Here is a 21,309-nt window from a genome sequence, read left to right as displayed (position 1 = left end):
AACTAAATAACCGTAACTCGGAATTTAATAAACTTTATATGTAAATGGGGTGGAAAATGCCTGGATTATCATGGTGGCTTTACTTTGCATGTTTAAAAACTCTAAAATTTGGTTTAGGGCAGAACAGTACCAAATCCATAATTATGCTCATGAGGATTTTCCGGACTTGTTGCTTGTTGTTTCGGCCTCATTTAAACTTGCCTAGATAGGTCGTTTTACTTTGCTTCACCCCTTGACATGCTAAACAATATTTAATATTGTTGAGTTCGTAAATGAGATCAAACTAAATAAGTCATGTGGTGTTTCGTCAATATGCAACTCGTTGCATATTGAGCTCCACTTAATTTGTAGTGTTGTTTGTTGCACTTTGCCATGCCATGCCTCATTAAATCGGACATGCATCATACTCGATTGTGCATCATGCCATGTTGATGTGTTGAATGTTTACTATGTGGTTTTCTTATTTCCGGTGTTGCTTCTTCGGGTTGGTTCCGATAACGTCGCGTTTGCGAGGATTCATTCGACTATGTCCGTTTGTCTTCTTCATGCACTCGTTGTTCTTCCTTGCGGGATCTCAGGCAAGATGACCATACCCTCGAAATCACTTCTATCTTTGCTTGCTAGTTGCATGCTCTTTTGCTATGCCGCGATACCTACCACTTTCTATATCATGCCTCCCATATTGCCATGTCAAGCCTCTAACCCAGCTTGTCGTAGCAAACTATTGTTTGGCTATGTTACCGCTTTGCTCATCCCCTCTTATAGAGTTGTTAGTTGCAGGTGAAGATGTACTTTGTTCCATGTTGGGAACATGGATATGTTGGGATATCACAATATCTCTTATTTAATTAATGCATCTATATACTTGGTAAAGGGTGGAAGGCTCGGCCTTATGCCTGGTGTTTTGTTCCACTCTTGCCGCCCTAGTTTCCGTCATACCGGTGTTATGTTCCTTGATTTTGTGTTCCTTACGCAGTTGGGCTATAATGGGAACTCCTTGACAGTTTACCTTGAATAAAACTCCTCTAGCAAGGCCCAACCTTGGTTTTACCATTTGCCACCTAAGCCTTTTTCCCTTGGGTTCTGCAGACTCAAGTGTCATCTTTATTTTAAACCCCCAGGCCAGTGCTCCTCTGAATGTTGGTCGAAACTAGAGTCCTTTGCAGCGCCCCCTCGGGGAAACTCGAGGTTTGGATTTAGCTGTATGGAGCGCTCATCCAGTGTGCCCTGAGAACGAGATACCTGCGACTCCTATCGGGATTTGTTGGCACATCGGGCGGCTTTACTGGTCTTGTTTTACCATTGTCGAAATGTCTTGTAACCGGGATTCCGAGTCTGATCGGGTCATCCTAGGAGAAGGAATATCCTTCGTTGACCGTGAGAGGTTGTGATGGGCTAAGTTGGGACACCCCTGCAGGGTTTTGAACTTTCGAAAGCCATGCCCGCGGGTATGGGAAGATGGGAATTTGTTAATATCCGATTGTAGAAAACCTGACACTAAACTTAATTAAAATGCATCGCCGCGTGTGTAGCCGTGATGGTCTCTTTCCGTCGGAGTCCGGGAAGTGAACACGGCATTGGAGTTATGCTTGAACGTAAGTAGTTTCAAGATCACTACTTGATCACTTCTAGTTCACGACCGTGCTTTGCTTCTCTTCTCGCTCTCATTTGCGTAAGTTAGCCACCATATATGCTAGTGCTTGCTGCAGCTCCACCTCACTACCTTTTCCTACCCATAAGCTTAAATAGTCTTGATCACGAGGGTGTGAGATTGCTGAGTCCCCGTGACTCACAGATTACTTCCAAAACCAGTTGCAGGTGCCGATGATACCAGTGCAGATGACGCAACCGAGCTCAAGGAGGAGCTCAAAGAAGATCATGTTTGTTGTGTTGTTTTCCTTTTCAGACGATCAGTAGTGGAGCCCAGTTGGGGCGATCGAGGATCTATGCATTTGGGGTTGTCTTTATTATGGTTCCGTAGTCGGACCTTGATTGTATTCTGGATGATGTAATGCTATATTTATGTATTGTGTGAAGTGGCGATTGTAAGCCAACTCTTTATCTCTTTCTGATTCAGTACATGGGATGTGTAAAGATTACCCCTCTTGCGACATGCCTACTATGTGGTTATGCCTCTAAGTCGTGCTCCGACACGTGGGAGATATAGCCGCATCGTGGGTGTTACATGCCTAGCCAAGTATGATGGTCTCTCACTCAATTGTAGGCACACACAGTCCCCCCTATATGTAAATGACTAGCTAATCTTAGTCTCCATCACAAACATGTGCATGGTCTATCTCGATTTCTCTCGGGGCATCTTTCTACCGCGCACGCACCTCCCTCGATCTCCAACCCATCACTACAAAAAAGACACATCCATGACATTTTGGGCCGAACGAATTTTTTCTGTCATACTTATGACACTTCTATGACAATAATTGTGACAAAACCTGGTATCATCATAGATGTGGTGGGGTCCTACTTCTATGAAAAAAAATCATGACAGAAAATGGGCTTTTCGTCCTGGGAGGGCTGGAGACGTAGCTGCGACATTCTTTGGGCCATCCATGACAAAAAAATCATGGTAGAAGCGAGGGCAAGGAAAATATCGGGGAGTTCCTAGTTACGGTGGCTGGTCGGGGCCGAGGGGTGCGCGTTTCTCTCGTATGTACGCACGTGTGTGCGAGGTGTTGCGCTCTAACTGAACTCGAGTGAGGCGTTGGGCTCTAACTAGACCCAAGCGATTGCACTGCAGGCTACACGTTACTTAACCCGAGTGATCGATCGATGGCCGTTAACTGAACACGATCGAGCGATTCCTTCGCTACTGCTGCTAACTGAAGCCGATCGATGCTGCCTCTGGATGAACAGTGAGCGTTGTTGGGGGGTTTGGATGAACAGTTCTCGGTAGGGGTTGGATGAACAGGAACCCGTGGTAGTAGAGGCCGTTGCCGCTGCATGAATAGTACTCTGATCGATCGAGCCAATGGATGAACAAGACCATGTGGAGGGCTTGATGAACAGGACCCCGTGGAGGGCTAGTTGAACAGGACCCCGTGGAGGGCTGGTTGAACAGTAGCCGGTGGAGGGCTGGATGAATAGTAGCCCGTGGAGGGGTGGTTGAACAGGACCCCCATGGAGAGGGCTAGTTGAACAGTAGCCGGTGGAGGAGCGCGCGATGGAGGCTGGATGAATAGGAGCCCGTGGATGAACAGTCGCAGGTGGAGGCTGGAGGAGGTCGACAGTGGATGAACAGTACCTCTTGGAGGCTGGAGGAGGTCGACGGTGGAGATGAACAGTTTCTCGTGGAGTCCCGTTTTGTGGTACGCCACACCCCTCCCGATGAACATGACCCCCATTTGATGCGGAGCATCCCAAGGACATCCCCATGGACCCAACTACATCTCCTATGACACCTCTTGGACCCATGACACGAGCACGTGCAAGAGCTCTCGAAACCGAGGTGACATCACTCCTTTCAGATTTCCACTTCAATGCACATGAGACATGGCTACTACCTCATACGGACACTCTGTGCATACTTAGGTATATTGGAGAATCTAAGGAGCAAGGAGAAGAAGAAGAGGAAGATGGACATGAAGACGAAGAAGAAGAACTGCTAAAAGTTCTTAGGCTCCTGGCGACCGACGAACACCGGACGTCCAATGACCTCCATGCTCTGGACGTCCGGCCCACTTCGGACGACCGATGCTTCCACTCCCGAGCAAAAACCCACGGACATCCGACGCCCAACGGACGCCCGACGCCCGGCCGTCCGACCCTGACCGGACGTCCGATCGAAGACCACCCGAGCCGAAACTACAGACGTCCGACAGGCACCGGACGTCCGGACCATCACGAGCCTCCGGACGGCCGGTGACCCCCGGACGTCCCACGCCTGTGCGCTGATGCGTGTTGGGCCGCAACACATGTACCCCTTCGCCCCCTCTTTTGCACTAAGACTATATATACTCCACCTATTCCTTCTAGCTAGGATTAGCAAAGGATTAGCTCAAGTTTGTGTGAGAGCTTTGCTCATCCACCTGGCTACCTTCTCCACGGAGATTCGAGCCTCCACCAGAGAAGATCCCCCAAGCGTATTCAAGACCCCTTTTAGGGAAGAACTCAAGACCTCCTCACGGAGAAGACCGTTACCATTGTATCGTCCCTAGTTGATCGTGTACCGTGTATCGTTCCATGTATCCGTGGATCTAGCACCTTTGAGACTTGTTCTTGTTAGTTGAGTGTTCCTCTTGTGTTTTCCCCTGGTGATTTCCCACCTTTCCCTCCTCGTGTTCTTTGTGTTCTTCACGGGATCCGCTCCTTTCCTGAAAGATCGTCCCCTAGGGTTCCTACCCTACATCATCTTGGTATCATGAGCCACGTTGATCATGATTTCGGAGCCTCCCCATTGTGCTTCTTGCCTAGTTTTTGTTGTTTTCGTCCTAATTCGAAAATTCCCCACAAAAATAGCCCCAAATTTTTTTTGTGATTCATTAGTATGTTCAGATTTTGTTGGTTTGGATCCGTGGATTTGCTTTGTTTTGAGTGGATCTAGCTTTCTCCCCCTTACCCCACCCTTTCCATCCACAAAATCCTCTAGATTTGACCTTTTCTCCATCTCCACCTCGAACCCTAGCTGTTCATCCCGTGCCCAATTTCACCTAGGCACCGGACGTCCGACCCAGCTCGGACGTCCGACCGACCCTGACGAAACTGAATTTTTTTCAGTGTAGTCACCACCACCGCCCCACATTTCCGCATACGCACTCCTACCACCATTACACAATCACCACTTCCGCATACCACTACCATTTGGACCGTTTCACACTCCGACACGTGTTGCCACTTCGAGCTTTGAGAATTTGAGTTGCGACACCGTATCCTTTTGTGTTTCAGCTATCTAGGTACGGTTCGACATCGACATCACCGCCGCTCATCTTTGCCACGGACGCTCATCAACAATGACAAACTCGACTACACCTTGGCACTCGTGCCACCATTTTGACACTTCACTGAACACAAGATGGTAACCTCGTCTTGATATTGGACATACCACTCTTGCCATTACATTGATAGCCATCATAGCCTTACTCCTTTGTGTTGCTTACCCATCGAGACTAGCCATTGAGTATTGCCGGCAACGAGACTTGTGGACATTAGTGACCATACTTCCCATAGCATACATACATCATTGTTGCATATATTGGTATCATCTCTTGTGTCGCAAAGTTGTCATCGCATACACAATTGCTATCTTGGTTCGTCAAGCATCGCATAAGAAAATAGCTCCAACATCAAAGAGACAAGCAAGCTTTTAAGCAAAGAGGAAAGATAAGCAAAGAGCTTTTAATCAAGAACCATAGCATCATACAACATTAATATTGTCATATTCGATCATCTTGGATCATATCATAGAAACACCTTGCATAAAGCATACTTGGGATAGAAGTCGTTGCATTTTTGCTAAGTAGGTTGTGCACAAGTTCTTGTATCCGCCTATTGTGCAATCGTGCTAGTGTCTCTCTAGTGTTGTGCAACAAGAGCATTTTTGTGGATTCCACATTTTGCCTCATCCTTGGTTGCCCAACCCCACTTATCTTTTTGCATGTGTGTTTCCATGTACCTTATATGCTTTGTCTACTTGTTACATTGCATCTTGCGAATCTTTTCCAACATTATTGAAGATCACTTACAATTGCATGAAATTTTGTGCTACCATCCTAACCAAGCTCCGCCATAAGCTTTTACTTGTGTCAATTGGAGTGATCCTTGTCCTACATTGGAGTGATCCTCGATCCACTTTCAACTTCGGTCAAGGTACGTTTGGTATTCATTCTTCTTTTTCTACCACTCACATTTGTCTTGGAATGATGGATAGGCCAAGTACTTCTACCAACCCACTTTTCATGGAGCAAGACGACGACATGAACTCCTTCGTCACCAAGAGTCACCTCTTTGGTGCACAACGTGCTTTGCATCAAGAGCAACAAGCCATGAGTGACCGCATCGACAACCTCGCCACTGACTTGCGACTCTCCGAGAAACATACAAGGGTCGACCACAATCTCGACGATCACAAGCAAGAGAATGACGCAAGAATGGACGAGATTCATGTGTTGTTGCTCAACCGCTCTTCTTCCACTTCAAGAAGGAGCAGTTCAAGCCCACACTCCGACTTCACACTCTCCGGCTCAAGTACACTGACATCGAACACTCTTTGCCAAGCCACGCGCAACGATCGTCAAGCAAGCCTCAATCCCCTATGCGACACCGACTCTCAAGAGCACCGACAACGTCAAACTCAAGAGGCCTTTGCGCTAGCACGAGAACGGCAATGACAACACCAACATGAAGAGGAAGAGCGAGCGCATCTACACCAAAATGCTCAAGATGCCAAGGCACAACGTCAAGAACAACAACTCCGTGACGCTGAAGCACTTGAGGCGCAACAAGCTCTACGTGATTCAAGTTGAGCCATAGTCGATCGAGGCCGACAAGCTCGTGAACATGCAGAAGCACTTCACGAAGAAGTTCGCGAGAGGATTTATCAAGCTCGCGTGCATCGTCAAGTTCCTCCTCGAGCTCGACAAGCCCCTCCACAAGCATGTCAAGAACAACAATTTCCTCACGATCATGAAGACAATGGAGATCCTCCACGACAAGAGCATCATGAGGTTGACAACCCTCCGCGCCAAGAGCACCACGAGTTTGACAATCACCTACAACATAGGCGTCATCATCCCCGACCCCAACACAATGAAGAGCAACGCTATGGAAAGCTCAAGTTCACCATGCCCAAGTTCAATGGAAGCAACGATCCCGAAGAGTACCTTTCATGGGCATTGAAAGTTGACAAAATCTTCCGTTTGCACAACTATGAAGAATAGAAGAAGATCGCAATGGCATCCCTTGAGTTCCAAGACTATGTCCTCATTTGGTGGGAACAATTCATCGAGTGCAGTGAGGCAAGAGGTGAACCACCCATCACCACTTGGGTACAAATGAAGGATGTCATGAGAGCATGTTTCGTGCCTACCTACTACAACCATGACCTCTTCAAGAAACTCCAACTAATCAAGCAAGGAACCAAGAGCGTTGAAGAGTACTACAAGGAGATGGAGATTGCCATGATACGAGCCAATGTCACGGAGGAGGATGAGCAAACAATGGCATGTTTCTTGAATGGACTCAACCATCCTATCAAGAAGAACGCCAACTTCCAACCATACTCGAACCTCATCGAGCTAGTGCACCAAGCTACAAAAGCGGAACGCCAAGTGCAAGATGATTTCAAGTATGCCAAGTTCTCATCCAAGTCATACGGCTTCTACAACAACCAAGCTTCAACGTCTCCAACACTGACTACCAAGCCTTCTACTAGCACCATCGACAAGTCGAGTTCCAAGAAAGCTTCGTCAACTCCAAGTCATCCTCCTACTACGAGCAACTTCAAGCTGAGAGCTTCATCATCATCAACTCCAACCGATGAGATCGTCAAGACGAGTTCCTTCAAGTGTTTCACTTGCGGAGGCCGAGTCCACAAGTCCTATGAGTGCACAAACAAGCGGACCATGATCCTCAACGACGACGACACTTACGACTCATTGAGTGAAGAAGAAATGGACGCCATCAAGCAAGTCGCCATGTACCGGAAAGTGAAGTACGAAGAGGAACAAGTCTTTTGCGATGAAGATTCAAGTCCCGCTCTCGTTGTCTCCAAGGTCTTAACTCTCCAACATCATCAAGAAGAAGACCAAAGATGCCATATCTTTCATACCAAGGCCGGCATTAATGGACGATCCGTCAAGGTCATCATCGATGGAGGAAGTTGTCATAATCTCGCACGTGAAGAACTTTGCTCCAAGCTCCAATTGCCCAACATGAAGCATCCACATCCATACAAAGTGCAATGGCTTAGCGACTCCAGCACTATCCAAGTTGAGCATCGAGAACAAGTCTCCTTCAAAATTGGCGCCTACGAAGACACCTTGGAGTGCGACGTCGTTCCAATGACCGTTTTCCATATTCTCCTTGGACGGCCATGGCAATTCGATAGAGGAGTCATCCACAACGGTCGAACAAACCACTACATCTTCAAGATGAAGGGCTGTAACGCCCCATATGTAACCTGCCATATTTGTATTCCAACTGCCATTTCCGACACTAAGTTATGATATTTCCTCGTTGTTGGGTTTTTGTCTTCGTGTTGCTTCTGTCTTTGTCATGCATCTCATATCATGTCATCATGTGCAACGCATTTGCATACGTGTTCGTCTCATGCATCTGAGCATTTTCCCCGTTGTCCTTTTTGCATTCCGGCGCTCCTATGTCCTCCGGTGTTCCCTATTACCTCTTTTCGTGTGCAGGTATTAAAGTTCTCGGATTGGACCGAGACATGTCAAGCGGCCTTGGTTTACTACCGGTAGACCGCCTATCAAGTTTCGTGCCATTTAGACTTCGTTTGATACTCCAACGGTTAACCGAGGAACCGAAGAGGCCTCGTGTGTGTTGCAGCCCAACACCTCTCCAAAGTGGCCCAAAACCCACCTAAATCCCCTACATCATCTCGGTCATTCGATCACGATCGCATGGCCGCAAATCGTGCTCAATTTGGAGCCTCCTAGCTCCCTCTACCTATAAAAAGGTCCTCCCATTCCAAATCCCGGATCATTTCCACCCTAACCCTAGCCCCGCTCCTCTCCGCGCGCCGGACGCGTCAGCCCGCCGCTGGACAACCTCGCCGCCGCCACTCACCGTTCGCCACGTGGCACCGCAACGCCCACATCACCGCCGGCCCGCCCAGGCCCGCGGGAGGCCTTCCCGGCCCGAAGCCACCGCCCGCCTCGTTCACTGCCCACGCCTGAGGCGCCGCCCGACCATGCTCGCCGGCCCGGCCGCCTCGGCCGTGCGCCCTGCTGCCGCCCCGCCGGCCGTTCCTCGCCACTCGTGCCGCCACGCTCCTCTGCCGCGACCTCGTTGCCGTTCGTCGCCCCGCCGCCGTCCCCTCGCAGATCCGTCCGGATCCGGCACCCCCGAGCTCTCTCCGGCGAGTTGAGGCATCTCCGGTCATCTTCTTCAACGTCTCCGGCGACATCTCCATCAGTCCTCGAAAAGCGTGCAAACCCTAGATCTGGAGAGGTTGACCCCGTTTCTTCTCTAAGTCCCCAGCATTTTTAGCATTTTTCATCATGTCATAACTTTGCATCCGTGGCTCCGTTTTGGGCGTGTAGCATGTCAAATTGTTCGTCTCGGCGAGTACTTCATTTCATTCCATTGCACCATGTTTATTTTAGTTCATCTTAATGCCCTAAATGCTGTTGCAAGAGTGATATGCAATGTTAGATTCAGATTCTTATCAGAGGTTGGACTTTTGTCATTTTTGCCATGATTAATGTGTGCCTCCTATTATCTTGAGCCCTACATGTGTTTTGAAGTATGCGATGCCATCTTTACAGGGGTGTATGCCATGTATTTTTTTGATATTTGTGGTGACTAGCACAAGCATGCAAAGTAGCTCTCGTGATGTTGCTGATTTCAGGGACTTAGAATTCTTCTAAGTCATTTTCCTGATTATATTTTTATGCCATGTATTCTTGTTCCTACAAAGTGTTCCATGCCTCTTTTGAGCATGTTCAGTAAGGGTGATTTTGAGATATTGTTATGTTTTATCCATCCATGTCTTTGTTTGCAATTATGGAGCACCCTAGCATGTCTCAATCGAGCTCTACTTTTGCTATAAAATGTTCCTGGCAGATTGTTTACATGTTAAGCAATTTTGTCGAGGTTGGTGTAGTTTATCCATGCATGCTATGAGTGTGTTATTGCCATGGTTAGCTTACATATCATGTCTACATGCTGGGTGTATGCTTAGTTTGTCATGCAATGCCTTGCGGTGAGTGCATCGAGCTCGTAAACATGCCTACGTGAATCTGTTTTGCCATGTTCCAGATTTCTGCTAATTCTGAATCTGTTAACGAAAGTTGCTATGTTCACCTGGTTGCCATTGTATTTTCTGATCCCTTTTGGCTTATGGTCAGTAAGGGACTTTTGTTGTATGCTTTGAGTAGCTTCATGCCATGCCTTGCTTTTCCGTGATATGTTCCTGTAGCATGTTGTTATCGTGCTCTAAACATTGCTTCCTGATGTTAAATTCCTGACATGTTTTCAGCAAGTCTATAACCTGATATCTTTTGCACTTTTGCCATGCTTGTTTGAACCTGCTATTGTGTGATTTAGCCATAGCTCAGTGTTCATCTTTTGTCAAGCATCTTGAGTGGATCACTGCTATGTGCTTTGTTGCTATGTTAGGGTGCAGTAGATTGTTGTTCTTGATGCATTTAGATGGCCTCGTGTTGTTAATCACAGCTTTGCTCTATATTTGTTTTGCTTGCCATTTGCAAACCATGCATCCGATTCCGGTGATCTTTACATCAATTTCGACCGAAATCAACTCATATTTCCAGTGGCACTCTTGGTTTTCCAAGTTGAGGCCAGGATTAGTCTTTCCTTTCCGAAACATGCATATGCATGGCATATCACATCCCGCATATCATGACATGTTTTGCATCATGTTGCTTGCGCATTGCACCGTGGTTGATTGTGTCTCCCTTTTCTTGTGTTCTTGCTTTGGGTTGAGCCGGGAGACGAGTACGTGATCGAGGAACCAGTTGACTACGCTTACGAGGATCAAGCTAATGTCAACTCGGAGAACTTTGCAGGCAAGATGACCATACCCTCGAAATCACTTCTATCTTTGCTTGCTAGATGCTCGCTCTTTTGCTATGCCTATGCTACAATACCTACCACTTGCTTATCATGCCTCCCATATTGCCATGTCAAACCTCTAACCCACCTTTTCCTAGCAAACCGTTGTTTGGCTATGTTACCGCTTTGCTCAGCCTCTCTTATAGCGTTGTTAGCTGCAGGTGAAGATTGGAGTTTGTTCCTTGTTGGAACATGTTTATTGTTGGGATATCATTATTATATCTTGTCTACCTTAATGCATATATATACTTGGTAAAGGGTGGAAGACTCGGCCTTATGCCTGGTGTTTTGTTCCACTCTTGCCGCCCTAGTTTCCGTCATACCGGTGTTATGTTCCTTGATTTTGCGTTCCTTACACGGTTGGGTTATAATGGGAACCCCTTGACAGTTCGCCTTGAATAAAACTCCTCATGCAAGGCCCAACCTTGGTTTTACCATTCGCCACCTAGCCCCTTTTTCCCTTGGGTTCCGTAGACTCAAGGGTCATCTTTATTTTAAACCCCCGGGCTAGTGCTCCTATGAGTGTTGGTCCAAACTAGAGCCCCTTGTAGCGCCACCTCGGGGAAACTCGAGGGTTGGTTTTAGTTGTACAGATTGCTTATCCGGTGTGCCCTGAGAACGAGATATGTGTAGCTCCTATCGGGATTTGTCGGTACATTCGGGTGGTTTTGCTGGACTTGTTTTACCATTGTCGAGATGTCTTGTAACTAGGATTCCGAGTCTGATCGGATTGTCTTGGAAGAAGGAATATCCTTGGTTGACTGTGAGAGCTTGTGATGGGCTAAATTGGTACACCCCTGCAGGGATTTGAACTTTCGAAAGCCGTGCCCATGGTTATGGGAAGATGGGAATTTGTTAATGTCCGGTTGTAGAAAAACCTGAAACTTAACTTAACTAAAATGAATCAACAGAGTGAGTGGCCATCATGATCTCTTTTCGGCGGAGTCCGGGAAGAGAACACGGTCTTGTGTTATGCTTGAATGTAGGTTGTTCTAGGATCACTTCTTGATCATTGTTTATCGATCGTGCCTTTGCCTTCTCTTCTCGCTCTCATTTGCGTATGTTAGCCACTATATATGCTAGTGCTTGCTGCAGCTCCTCCTCATACCTATTACCCTACCTATAAGCTTAAATAGTCTTGATTGCGAGAGTGTGAGATTGTTGAGTCCCCGTGACTCACAGATTCCTTGAAAACCAGATGCAGGGAATGATGATACTGTTCCAGGAGATTCGACTGAGCTCAAGTGGGAGTTCGATGAGGACTCAGGACGATACTATGTTTCCTTTCCAGATGATCAGTAGTGGAGCCCAGTTGGGGCAATCGGGGACATTATGTATAACACCCTGGATGCGACTATAGCTCCCACGTGTCGAGGCACGACTTAGAGATATAATCACATTGAAGGCATATGTCGCAAGTTAGGCAATCTTCACAAACATCCCATGTAATATAATAATAAAAGGGGAGATAACATAGTTGGCTTACACTCACCACATCAATCAGGTACATAAATAACATTACATCATCCAAACACTCATGGACCGACTATGGCGCCAAAATAAAGAGAACCCAACCTGCGACAACGGTCCCGTTCACCCCCGACTGGGCACTACTACTGATCTTCGGGAAAGGAAACATAGTATCATTGAGAGTCTTCGTCAAATTCCCACTTGAGCTCATACGCGTCTCCTGGAGCGGAATCATCAGGCCCTGCATCTGGTGTAATAGTAATCTGTGAGCCACAGGGACTCAGCAATCTCTCACCCTCGCGATCAAGACTATTCAAGCTTATAGGTAAGGCAAGGTAAAATATGAGTGGAGCTGCAGCAAGCTACTAGCAAGTATGGTGGCTAACTTATTCGCAAAAGAGAGCGAGAAGAGGAGGCAAAGCTCGAGTGAGAAGCTAGAGAACAACCTACGCAAACATTACTCCAACACCGTGTCCACTTCTCGGACTCCGCCGAGAAGAGGCCATCACGGTAACACACTCAGTTGATTCATTTTAATTAAATTAAGGTTCAAGTTATCTACAATCGTACATTAACAAATTCCCATCTGCCCATCACCGCGAGCACGGCTTTCGAAAGTTCAATCCCTGCAGGGGAGTCCCAACTTAGCCCATGACAAGCTCTCACGGTCAACGAAGGAATAGACTCGGTATCTTGGTAATTCAAGACACTTCGACAGGTTAAAACAAGACTAGCAACACCGCCCGAATGTGCCGACAAATCCCGATAGGAGCTGCACATATCTCTTTCTCAGGGCACACTCAGATGAACACTACGTACAACTAAAACCAACCCTCAAGTTGCTCCGAGGTGGCGCTGCAAGTGTCTCTATTTGGACCAACACTCAGAGGAGCACTGGCCCGGGGGGGTTTAAATTAAGATGACCCTCGGGCTCCGGAAACCCAAGGGAAAAAGAGGCTAGGTGGCAAATGGTAAGACCAATGTTGGGCATTGCTGGAAAAGCTTTAATCAAGGCGAAATATCAAGGGGTTCCCATTATAACCCAACCGCGTAAGGAACGGAAAAATCCAGGAACATAACACCGATATGACGGAAACTAGGGCGGCAAGAGTGGAACAAAACACTAGGCGAGAGGCCGAGCCTTCCACCCTTTACCAAGTACATAGATGCATTAAGATAACAAGGCAATATAATGATATCCCAACAAGTAAATAAAAGATGTTCCAACAAGGAACGGCCTCCAATCTTCACCTGCAACTAGCAACGCTATAAGAGGGGCTGAGCAAAGCGGTAACATAGCCAATCAACGGTTTGCTAGGACAATGGTGGGTTAGAGGTTTGACATGGCAATTTGGGAGGCTTGCAAGCAAGTGGTAGGCATCGAAGAAATGGCATAGCAAAAGAGCGAGCAGACTAGCATAGCAAAGATAGTAGTGATTTCGAGGGTATGATCATCTTGCCTGCACAGTTGTCAGAGTTGACTGGATCCTCGAAAGCAAACTCAACGGGCTCCTTGTTAGCGAACTCGTCTCCCAAATCTACCCAAACAAGACAAACAAGCAACAAGGATACAATCAACCACGTGCAAACTCAAACAACACGATGCAAAGATGATATGCTATGCGGGATGCGATGCGGGATGCAAAATGCAAGATATGACAGGAAATGCATGAACCTGGCCTCAACTTGGAATTCCAAGTGTGCCACTGGAAAGATGACATGAAATCCCTTGAAAACGATATAAAGAACACCGGAATCGGAGTTACGGTTTGGAAATGGCAAGCGATTCAACAATGACACCGGTCTGTAATTTACAGCAAGTAGGCATCTAAATGCAATGAGATGAACATGCTACAGCACCCAAACGTGACAACAAAATACATGGCAGGGATGCACACAAGATGCTTAACAAAAGTCTAGCACTGAGCTACGGCCAATTCATCCATTAACAGGTTCAAACAAGCATGGCAAAAATGCAAATGACAAACAGATCTCAGACTTAGTGAAATTAACACTTGTCTGGAATTTCAGATCATATAGCCCTCTTTGGAGCAACAAAACAATATGCTACAGGACCTGAACATCACAAAGAAAGACATGGCATGGAGCTACTCAACAAGCTTAGCAAAAGTCCCTTAGTGACCTTGAGTCAAAAGGGATCACAAAATATACTAACAAGCACACGAACATAGCAAAAACATAATCAGTTTTCAGACAGAGAAAAACTGGGACATGCTGAAACATAACTCACGAAGGCATGTTTACGAGCTCGATGCACTCACCACGGTGCAAGTCATGGCAAGACAAGCATACATCCCTTAAGAAGGCACAAAATGCAAGCTATACATGGCAAAAACAATGGCATAGCATGCACGGATCAACTACAATAACATCGGCAAAATCGCAAACAAGTTGACGATCTGCCCAGATTCGCAACGAAGCAAAAGTAGAGCTCAATTTACTCAAGCTAGGGTGCTCCATAATTGAAAACAAAGACATGGATGGATAGAGCACTACAATATTAACAAAACTCCCTTACTGATCATCCTCAAAAGAGGCACGGATCACTAGGAAACAACATGAACATATGGCATCATGAGATAAACAAACCCAGGACTTAGTGAAATCACAAAGTCCCTGAAAACAGAATTAGCAAGTGCACCACTTTGCAAGCTTGCACAAGTCACCACACACATCCTAAAAATACATGGGTTGCACCTCTGGAAAGATGACAAAACCCTTAACAAAACATATGAAGAACTCACGGGCATATCATGCACACATTAATCATGGCAAAAATGACAAAAGTGCTAAACGGAGTAATAGATCTGACAATTAACTCAAGTAGCCCTCTTCTAACAGCATTTCGGGCATCAAGATGAGCTCAAATGAAAATGATGCAATGTAATGAAATGATGTACTCTCTGAGATGAACATTTTGATATGCTATATGCCCAAATCGGAGCTACGGATGCAAAGTTACGAGGCCTCGAACAGAGGCACTTGGATCTGCAATTTCGGGAGTTAGCAAAAAAACACCTCCTAGGTTTACTGTAGCTGCCTCGGATCTAGATCGGGGCACGCCTCCCGAGGATTGCCGGATCCTCACCGGAGCTCGCCGGCGGGCTGGTAGGCAACGACGGAGGCTGGGCGGTGCAGCAGGGCAGTGGGGCGGCGCGGTGGTGGCGCGGGGCGGTGAAGCGGCGCGGTGGCGGCGCGGGGCGCGGCGGCTTGCTCCGGCGGCCGGCAATGGCGCTCACGGCGGCGCGGCGAGGCAAAGGCGGCCGGCGGCGGCTCGGGAGTTCCTCTCCCTGGAGCCTGGCGCGGAGGGGCGAAGGAGAACGGGCCCCACGGGCCAGAAGCGGGCCCCGCGGGCCGGCGGCGGCGGGAGGCGACGAAGTGGGCGCGGCGCCACGTGGCTTCGCGAGATTGGCCCGGGCGGATCGGGCGGACACGTCCGGCCGTCCGGATTTTTGTCCGGCGGCTGGAGGAGGAGGGGGACTAGGGTTTGATCCGGAATTTTCGAGCAGGACCTATATATAGGCATAGAGGGAGCTAGGAGAGTCCAAATGAGGTGCGGTTTTCGGCCACGCGATCGTGATCGAACGCTCTAGGACATGGAGCAGAGTTTGGTGGGTTTTGGGCCAAATTGGAGGGGTGTTGGGCTGCAACACACACGAGGCATTTTCGGTCCCTCGGTTAACCGTTGGAGTATCAAACGAAGCCCAAATGGTACGAAACTTGACAGGCGGTCTACCGGTAGTAAACCAAGGCCGCTTGGCAAGTCTCGGTCCAACCCGGAAATGTTTAATCCCCACACACGAAAGAAAGCTAGAAATGACCACCAGAGGGGAACGAAGCGCCGGAATGCAAAACGGACAACGGGGAAAATGCTCGAATGCATGAGACGAACACGGATGCAAATGCAATGCACATGATGACATGATATGAGATGCATGACAATGACAACAACACACGGAGGCAAAACACGAACCCGAGAAAATAAAATAACTTAACGCCGGAAACGGCAAGAGTTGGAGTACAAATAGGGAAAGTTACATCCGGGGTGTTACATTATGCATTTGGGGTTGTCTTTATTGTGGTTCCGTAGTCGGACCTTGTTTGTATCTGGATGATTGTAATAGTATATTTATGCTATTGTGTGACGTGGCGATTGTAAGCTAACTATGTATCTCTTTTCTTATTTAGTACATGGGTTGTGTGAAGATTACCCCACTTGCGACATTGCTTACAATGCGATTATGCCTCTAAGTCGTGCTTAGACACGTGGGAGATATAGCCGCATCGTGGGCGTTACAAGTTGGTAATCAGAGCCTTCCCCGACTTAGGAGCCCCCTGCTTGATCGAATCGTTGGTGTTTTTGAGTCTAGAAAAAAAAAGGTTTTGAGTCTTTTAGGATCTATATATATCGGAGAGTAGGATTCTTTTTACTCCTCAGTCCCTTCGTCGCTCTGGTGAGGCATTCTGACGTAGAATTTTGACTCTTCTCTTCTCAAATTTCACAAAAAAAAATTAGGATCACGCGGGTATCTTGGAATCGTTCCAATGGTTTTGTGACGAGAACATTGTTCTTGGTGCCTCCTAACATTTAGGGGTTGTGGCAGTGTCCCGGGGAGTTGAGCTCCGAGGTGTTGTCGTCACAATTTTATCGTTGCAGTTCTGGAATACCTGAGTTTCGCCGACATCGAAAATCTCTTTTATGCAGTTGTTGGTGAGATAACCTCGACGCCACCAAGTACTGGGGCGGGAGTTCGGGAGTATTGCCATAACTCGTATAACGGATGCTTTTCGAAGGTTGAGGTAAATGATTTCCGAAGGTTTCTTGGTTATGTGTTGAAGGATGGATACAGCTGAATGTAGGATTTGCTAGCTTTGGGTGAGATATTATGCTTCCCCTGTATCCCCAACACCTGATTGCATAACTGGAAAGGTTCGGGAGTTTCAAAGGTGGGAATTCATGTAGCTCTAGTATTTCTTCCGCAAATATTTGGTTTGTGATTGGATAATCCTCACCAAGTATTTGTTTATGTCCGTACCTTGTTGTTTTATTCTTCTACCTCTATCTAAGTGGCTTCTCAATTTATGGAAGTGTGACCATTTCTATTGGAATTCATTCGTTCATTTTGTTCGGATGTTAAGACTATATGTTGCAATTTCGATCCATTTGATTCAGCTTGAATATTTGTTTGTCAAGATGCTAACGGATGTCACCCTCTTCAGGATGGCTCCTCCAACGCGTCAGAATCCTGAACCGCCACCACCACTTCCACCTCTGGAGGCATGGCAAGCTATGATGGCTGCTACCAATGCCAACACGCAGATGCTTATGCAACTCTTGCAAGAGCGCAACCAAGGAAATCAAGGCCATTGCAACAATCAGAATCAGTTTGCTACACTCAACCAGTTCCTCGCAAACTAGCCAAAGACCTTCAATAACTGTGTCGAAGCAACAGATGCTGATGTTTGGCTCGTGGATATCTGCAAGCATTTCGAGTGCAGCAACGTCAGGCATGAGGACTTTGTCAAGTTTGCTTCATTCCAACTCAAAGACCAAGCTGCAGAGTGGTATCAGCAATACAAAGATTCCAGAGGAGGTCATGTGATTACCTGGGATGAATTCCGTCAAGACTTCAAAGCTCACCACATTCCGCTGAGTGTTGTTGAGAGGAAGCATGAGGAGTTCCGCAATATGAAGCAAGGCAGCTTGTCTGTTTACCAGTATAACATCATGTTCCAAAAGCTTGCTCGTTTCTCTAAGCAAGATGTACCTGACGAGAAAAGCATGATTTATCAGTTCAGAGGTGGCCTCAGAGAAGATCTTCAACTAGCTCTCGTGCTTTTTGAGCCAAAGAAGTACCATGAGTTTTACAACATGGCACTGAAACAAGAGACTGCTCAGCTCAAGTGCGATGCTTCAAAGAAACGAGTTAGGGATGCAACTCCTTCTTCCTCAACTCAAGTGGCAACTAAGCAGCAAAAGTATTGGTTGCCTCCTCCTCCGTTCCGTCAGCCTTATCAGCAGAAGAGCAAAGGTGGCAATGGATCTTCCCACCCACCCAACCCAGGCTTTCAGAACAAGACTTCGTCTCATGCTCCAAGATCAAGTGCTCCGTATCACCGTCCGCTTTCAGAGGTCACGTGCAACAAGTGTCAGCAGAAGGGTCGCTATGCCAACAAATGCTTCAATCAGAGGCGTCTTCCTCCTCCTCCTGTGAGATCTGCCAGCACTGCAGTGGTCAAGCATAATCCCAAGTTTGCAAAGGTCAACATGATGAACGCAGCTCAGGCAGAGGACTCGTCAGATGTGATCATGGGTAACCTTCATGTTAACGATATTCTTGCAAAAGTTCTTTTTGATACTGGTGCATCGCTTTTTTTCATTTCAAGACCTTTTGTTGCCAAGCATGAATTTGTGACCAAAAAGATTCCTTTCCAGTTGAAGATTGTGTCCCGGGGCAAGCAAATGACATCTAACAATTGCGTCCCGGATGTTACTATCATGTTGGGCGACTATAAGTTTTTGTCCTCTCCAGTGGTCCTTGGTAACTCGAATATTGATCTTATTCTCGGAATGGACTGGCTTTCTAAGCACAAGGCTCAGCTTGATTGTGCTGCCAGGCATATTCAATTGACACATTCGTTTGAGGATGTAATCATCTTTGCCGCTCATGATGATACCATTCGACTGTTTTCTCTCAATGAGAAGGGTGAGTTGGATGCCATTTCTCAGACTCCAGTCGTGTGTGAATATCAAGACGTCTTTCCAGAAGAGCTTCCAGGAATGCCTTCGCACCAGTCAGTTGAATTCGTCATCGATCTTGAGCCTGGCACGGAACCTGTTTGCAAACGTCCTTACAAGCTTGGACCTAAAGAGTTGAAGGAGCTGAAGAAACAACTCGATATTCAAGAGCGTATGGGTCTCATCCGACCAAGTTCTTCTCCATGGGGCTGTGGTGTTCTTTTGTCAAGAAGAATGATGGAACGGACCAACTTTGTGTCGACTATCATCCATTGAACAGGAAGACCATAAAGAACAAGTACCCACTTCCCAACATCAATGAGCTTTTCGAACAACTCAAATGTGCTCAAGTATTCTCCAAGCTTGACCTCCGTATGGGCTATCATCAGATTCGCATGCGTGAAGAAGATATCCCAAGACAACATTCAGAACAAGCTATGGTTCATATGAATACACTATCATGTCTTTCGGCCTTGTCAATGCTCCTCCAACATTCTCTCGCATGATGAACTTCATCTTCAACGCCTACACAAATGACTTCGTCTTGGTCTACCTCGATGACATTTTGGTCTTTTCCAAGAACAAGGAGGATCATGCCAAACACTTGAGATTGGTGCTGGATAAACTCAGAGAACGTCAATTCTATGCAAAGTTTTCAAAGTGTGAGTTTTGGCTCGATGAGGTTCTCTACCTTGGGCATATCATCTCCGCCAAGGGCATAGCGGTGAATCCTGAGAAGGTGTCTGCAATTGTGAATTGGGAACCGCCTCAGAATGTGAAACAACTCCGCAGCTTCCTTGGGCTCCCAAGCTATTGTCGAAGGTTCGTTGAGAACTTCTCAAAGATCGCGAAGCCTCTTTCCAACCTTCTCTAGAAGCATGTGAAGTATGTCTGGTCGCCTGAATGTGACATCGCTTTCAACACCCTCAAAGATAAGTTAGTCACTGCTCCAGTTCTGACTCCTCCTGATGAATCCAAACCGTTCGAGGTCTTCTGTGATGCTTCCCTTCAAGGTCTCGGTGCAGTGTTGATGCAGGAGAAGAAAGTTGTGGCCTATACCTCTCGCCAGTTGAAGCGCAACAAAAAGAACTACCCCACTCATGACCTCGAGTTGGAGGCAGTTGTCCATGCTCTTTTAACATGGAGACATCTCTTATTGGGAAGAAAAGTGGACATCTTCACTGATCATAAGAGTCTCAAGTACATCTTCACTCAGCCAAACCTCAACCTCAGGCAGACTCGTTGGGTTGAAATGATTCAAGAGTATAATCCGAGTATCGAATATACTCTAGGCAAGGCCAATGTAATTGCTGACGCATTGAGCAGGAAGGCTTACTGCAACAGTTTGATTCTCAAGCCCTACAAACTAGAGCTTTGTGAAGCTTTCCGCAAACTTAATCTCCAAGTTGTTCCTCAAGGATTCCTTGCCAACCTCCAAGTCTCTCCTACTTTGGAAGATCAGATTCGTGAGGCTCAACTTCTTGATGCTACGGTGAAGAAGGTGAAGATTTGGATTGCCAAGAGTCAACCCAAGTACAAGTGCTATCGCCTTAATGACAAGGATACTCTATTCTTCGAGGATCGCATTGTTGTTCATAAGGGTGACCTTCGTAAAGTCATCATGGACGAGGCTCACAATTCACTCCTCTCTATTCACCCTGGAAGTACAAAGATGTAACATGACCTTAAGCACTCGTATTGGTGGACTCGAATGAAGCGCGAGATTGCTCAGTTTGTGAATGAATGTGATGTCTCTAGAAGTGTGAAAGCAGAACACCAACGACCAGCTGGTCTCCTCCAACCTCTTGCCATTCAAGAATGGAAGTTTGACCATATTGAAATGGACTTCGTGACTGGATTTCCCAAATCCAAGCGTGGAAATGATTCTATCTTCGTTGTCATCGACAAGCTCACCAAAGTGGCTCATTTTCTTCCTATCAAAGAATCTATCACAGCAGCTCAGTTGGCAGAGCTATATACCTCCAGGATTGTCTCTCTGCATGGCATTCCGCAGTTGATATCTTCAGATCGTGGGAGCATCTTTACCTCCAAGTTCTGGGATTCTTTTCAGAAGGCCATGGGCACCAACATTCGCTTCACCACAACCTTTCATCCTCAAACCAGTAGCCAAGTCGAGCGAATCAATCAAATCCTTGAAGATATGCTCAGGGCATATGTCATTTCTTTTGGTATGAAGTGGGAAGATTGTCTTCCATATGCCGAGTTGTCCTACAACAACAACTTTCAAGCGAGTTCGGGCAAGGCACCATTTGAGATTCTCTATGGCAGGAAGTGTCGTACTCCTCTTAACT

This window comes from Triticum dicoccoides, chromosome 4A, assembly GCF_002162155.2.
Source record: "Triticum dicoccoides isolate Atlit2015 ecotype Zavitan chromosome 4A, WEW_v2.0, whole genome shotgun sequence".
NCBI lineage: Eukaryota > Viridiplantae > Streptophyta > Magnoliopsida > Poales > Poaceae > Triticum > Triticum dicoccoides.
The sequence above is the reverse complement of the archived record's forward strand: the minus strand, read 5'-3'. Positions refer to the sequence as shown.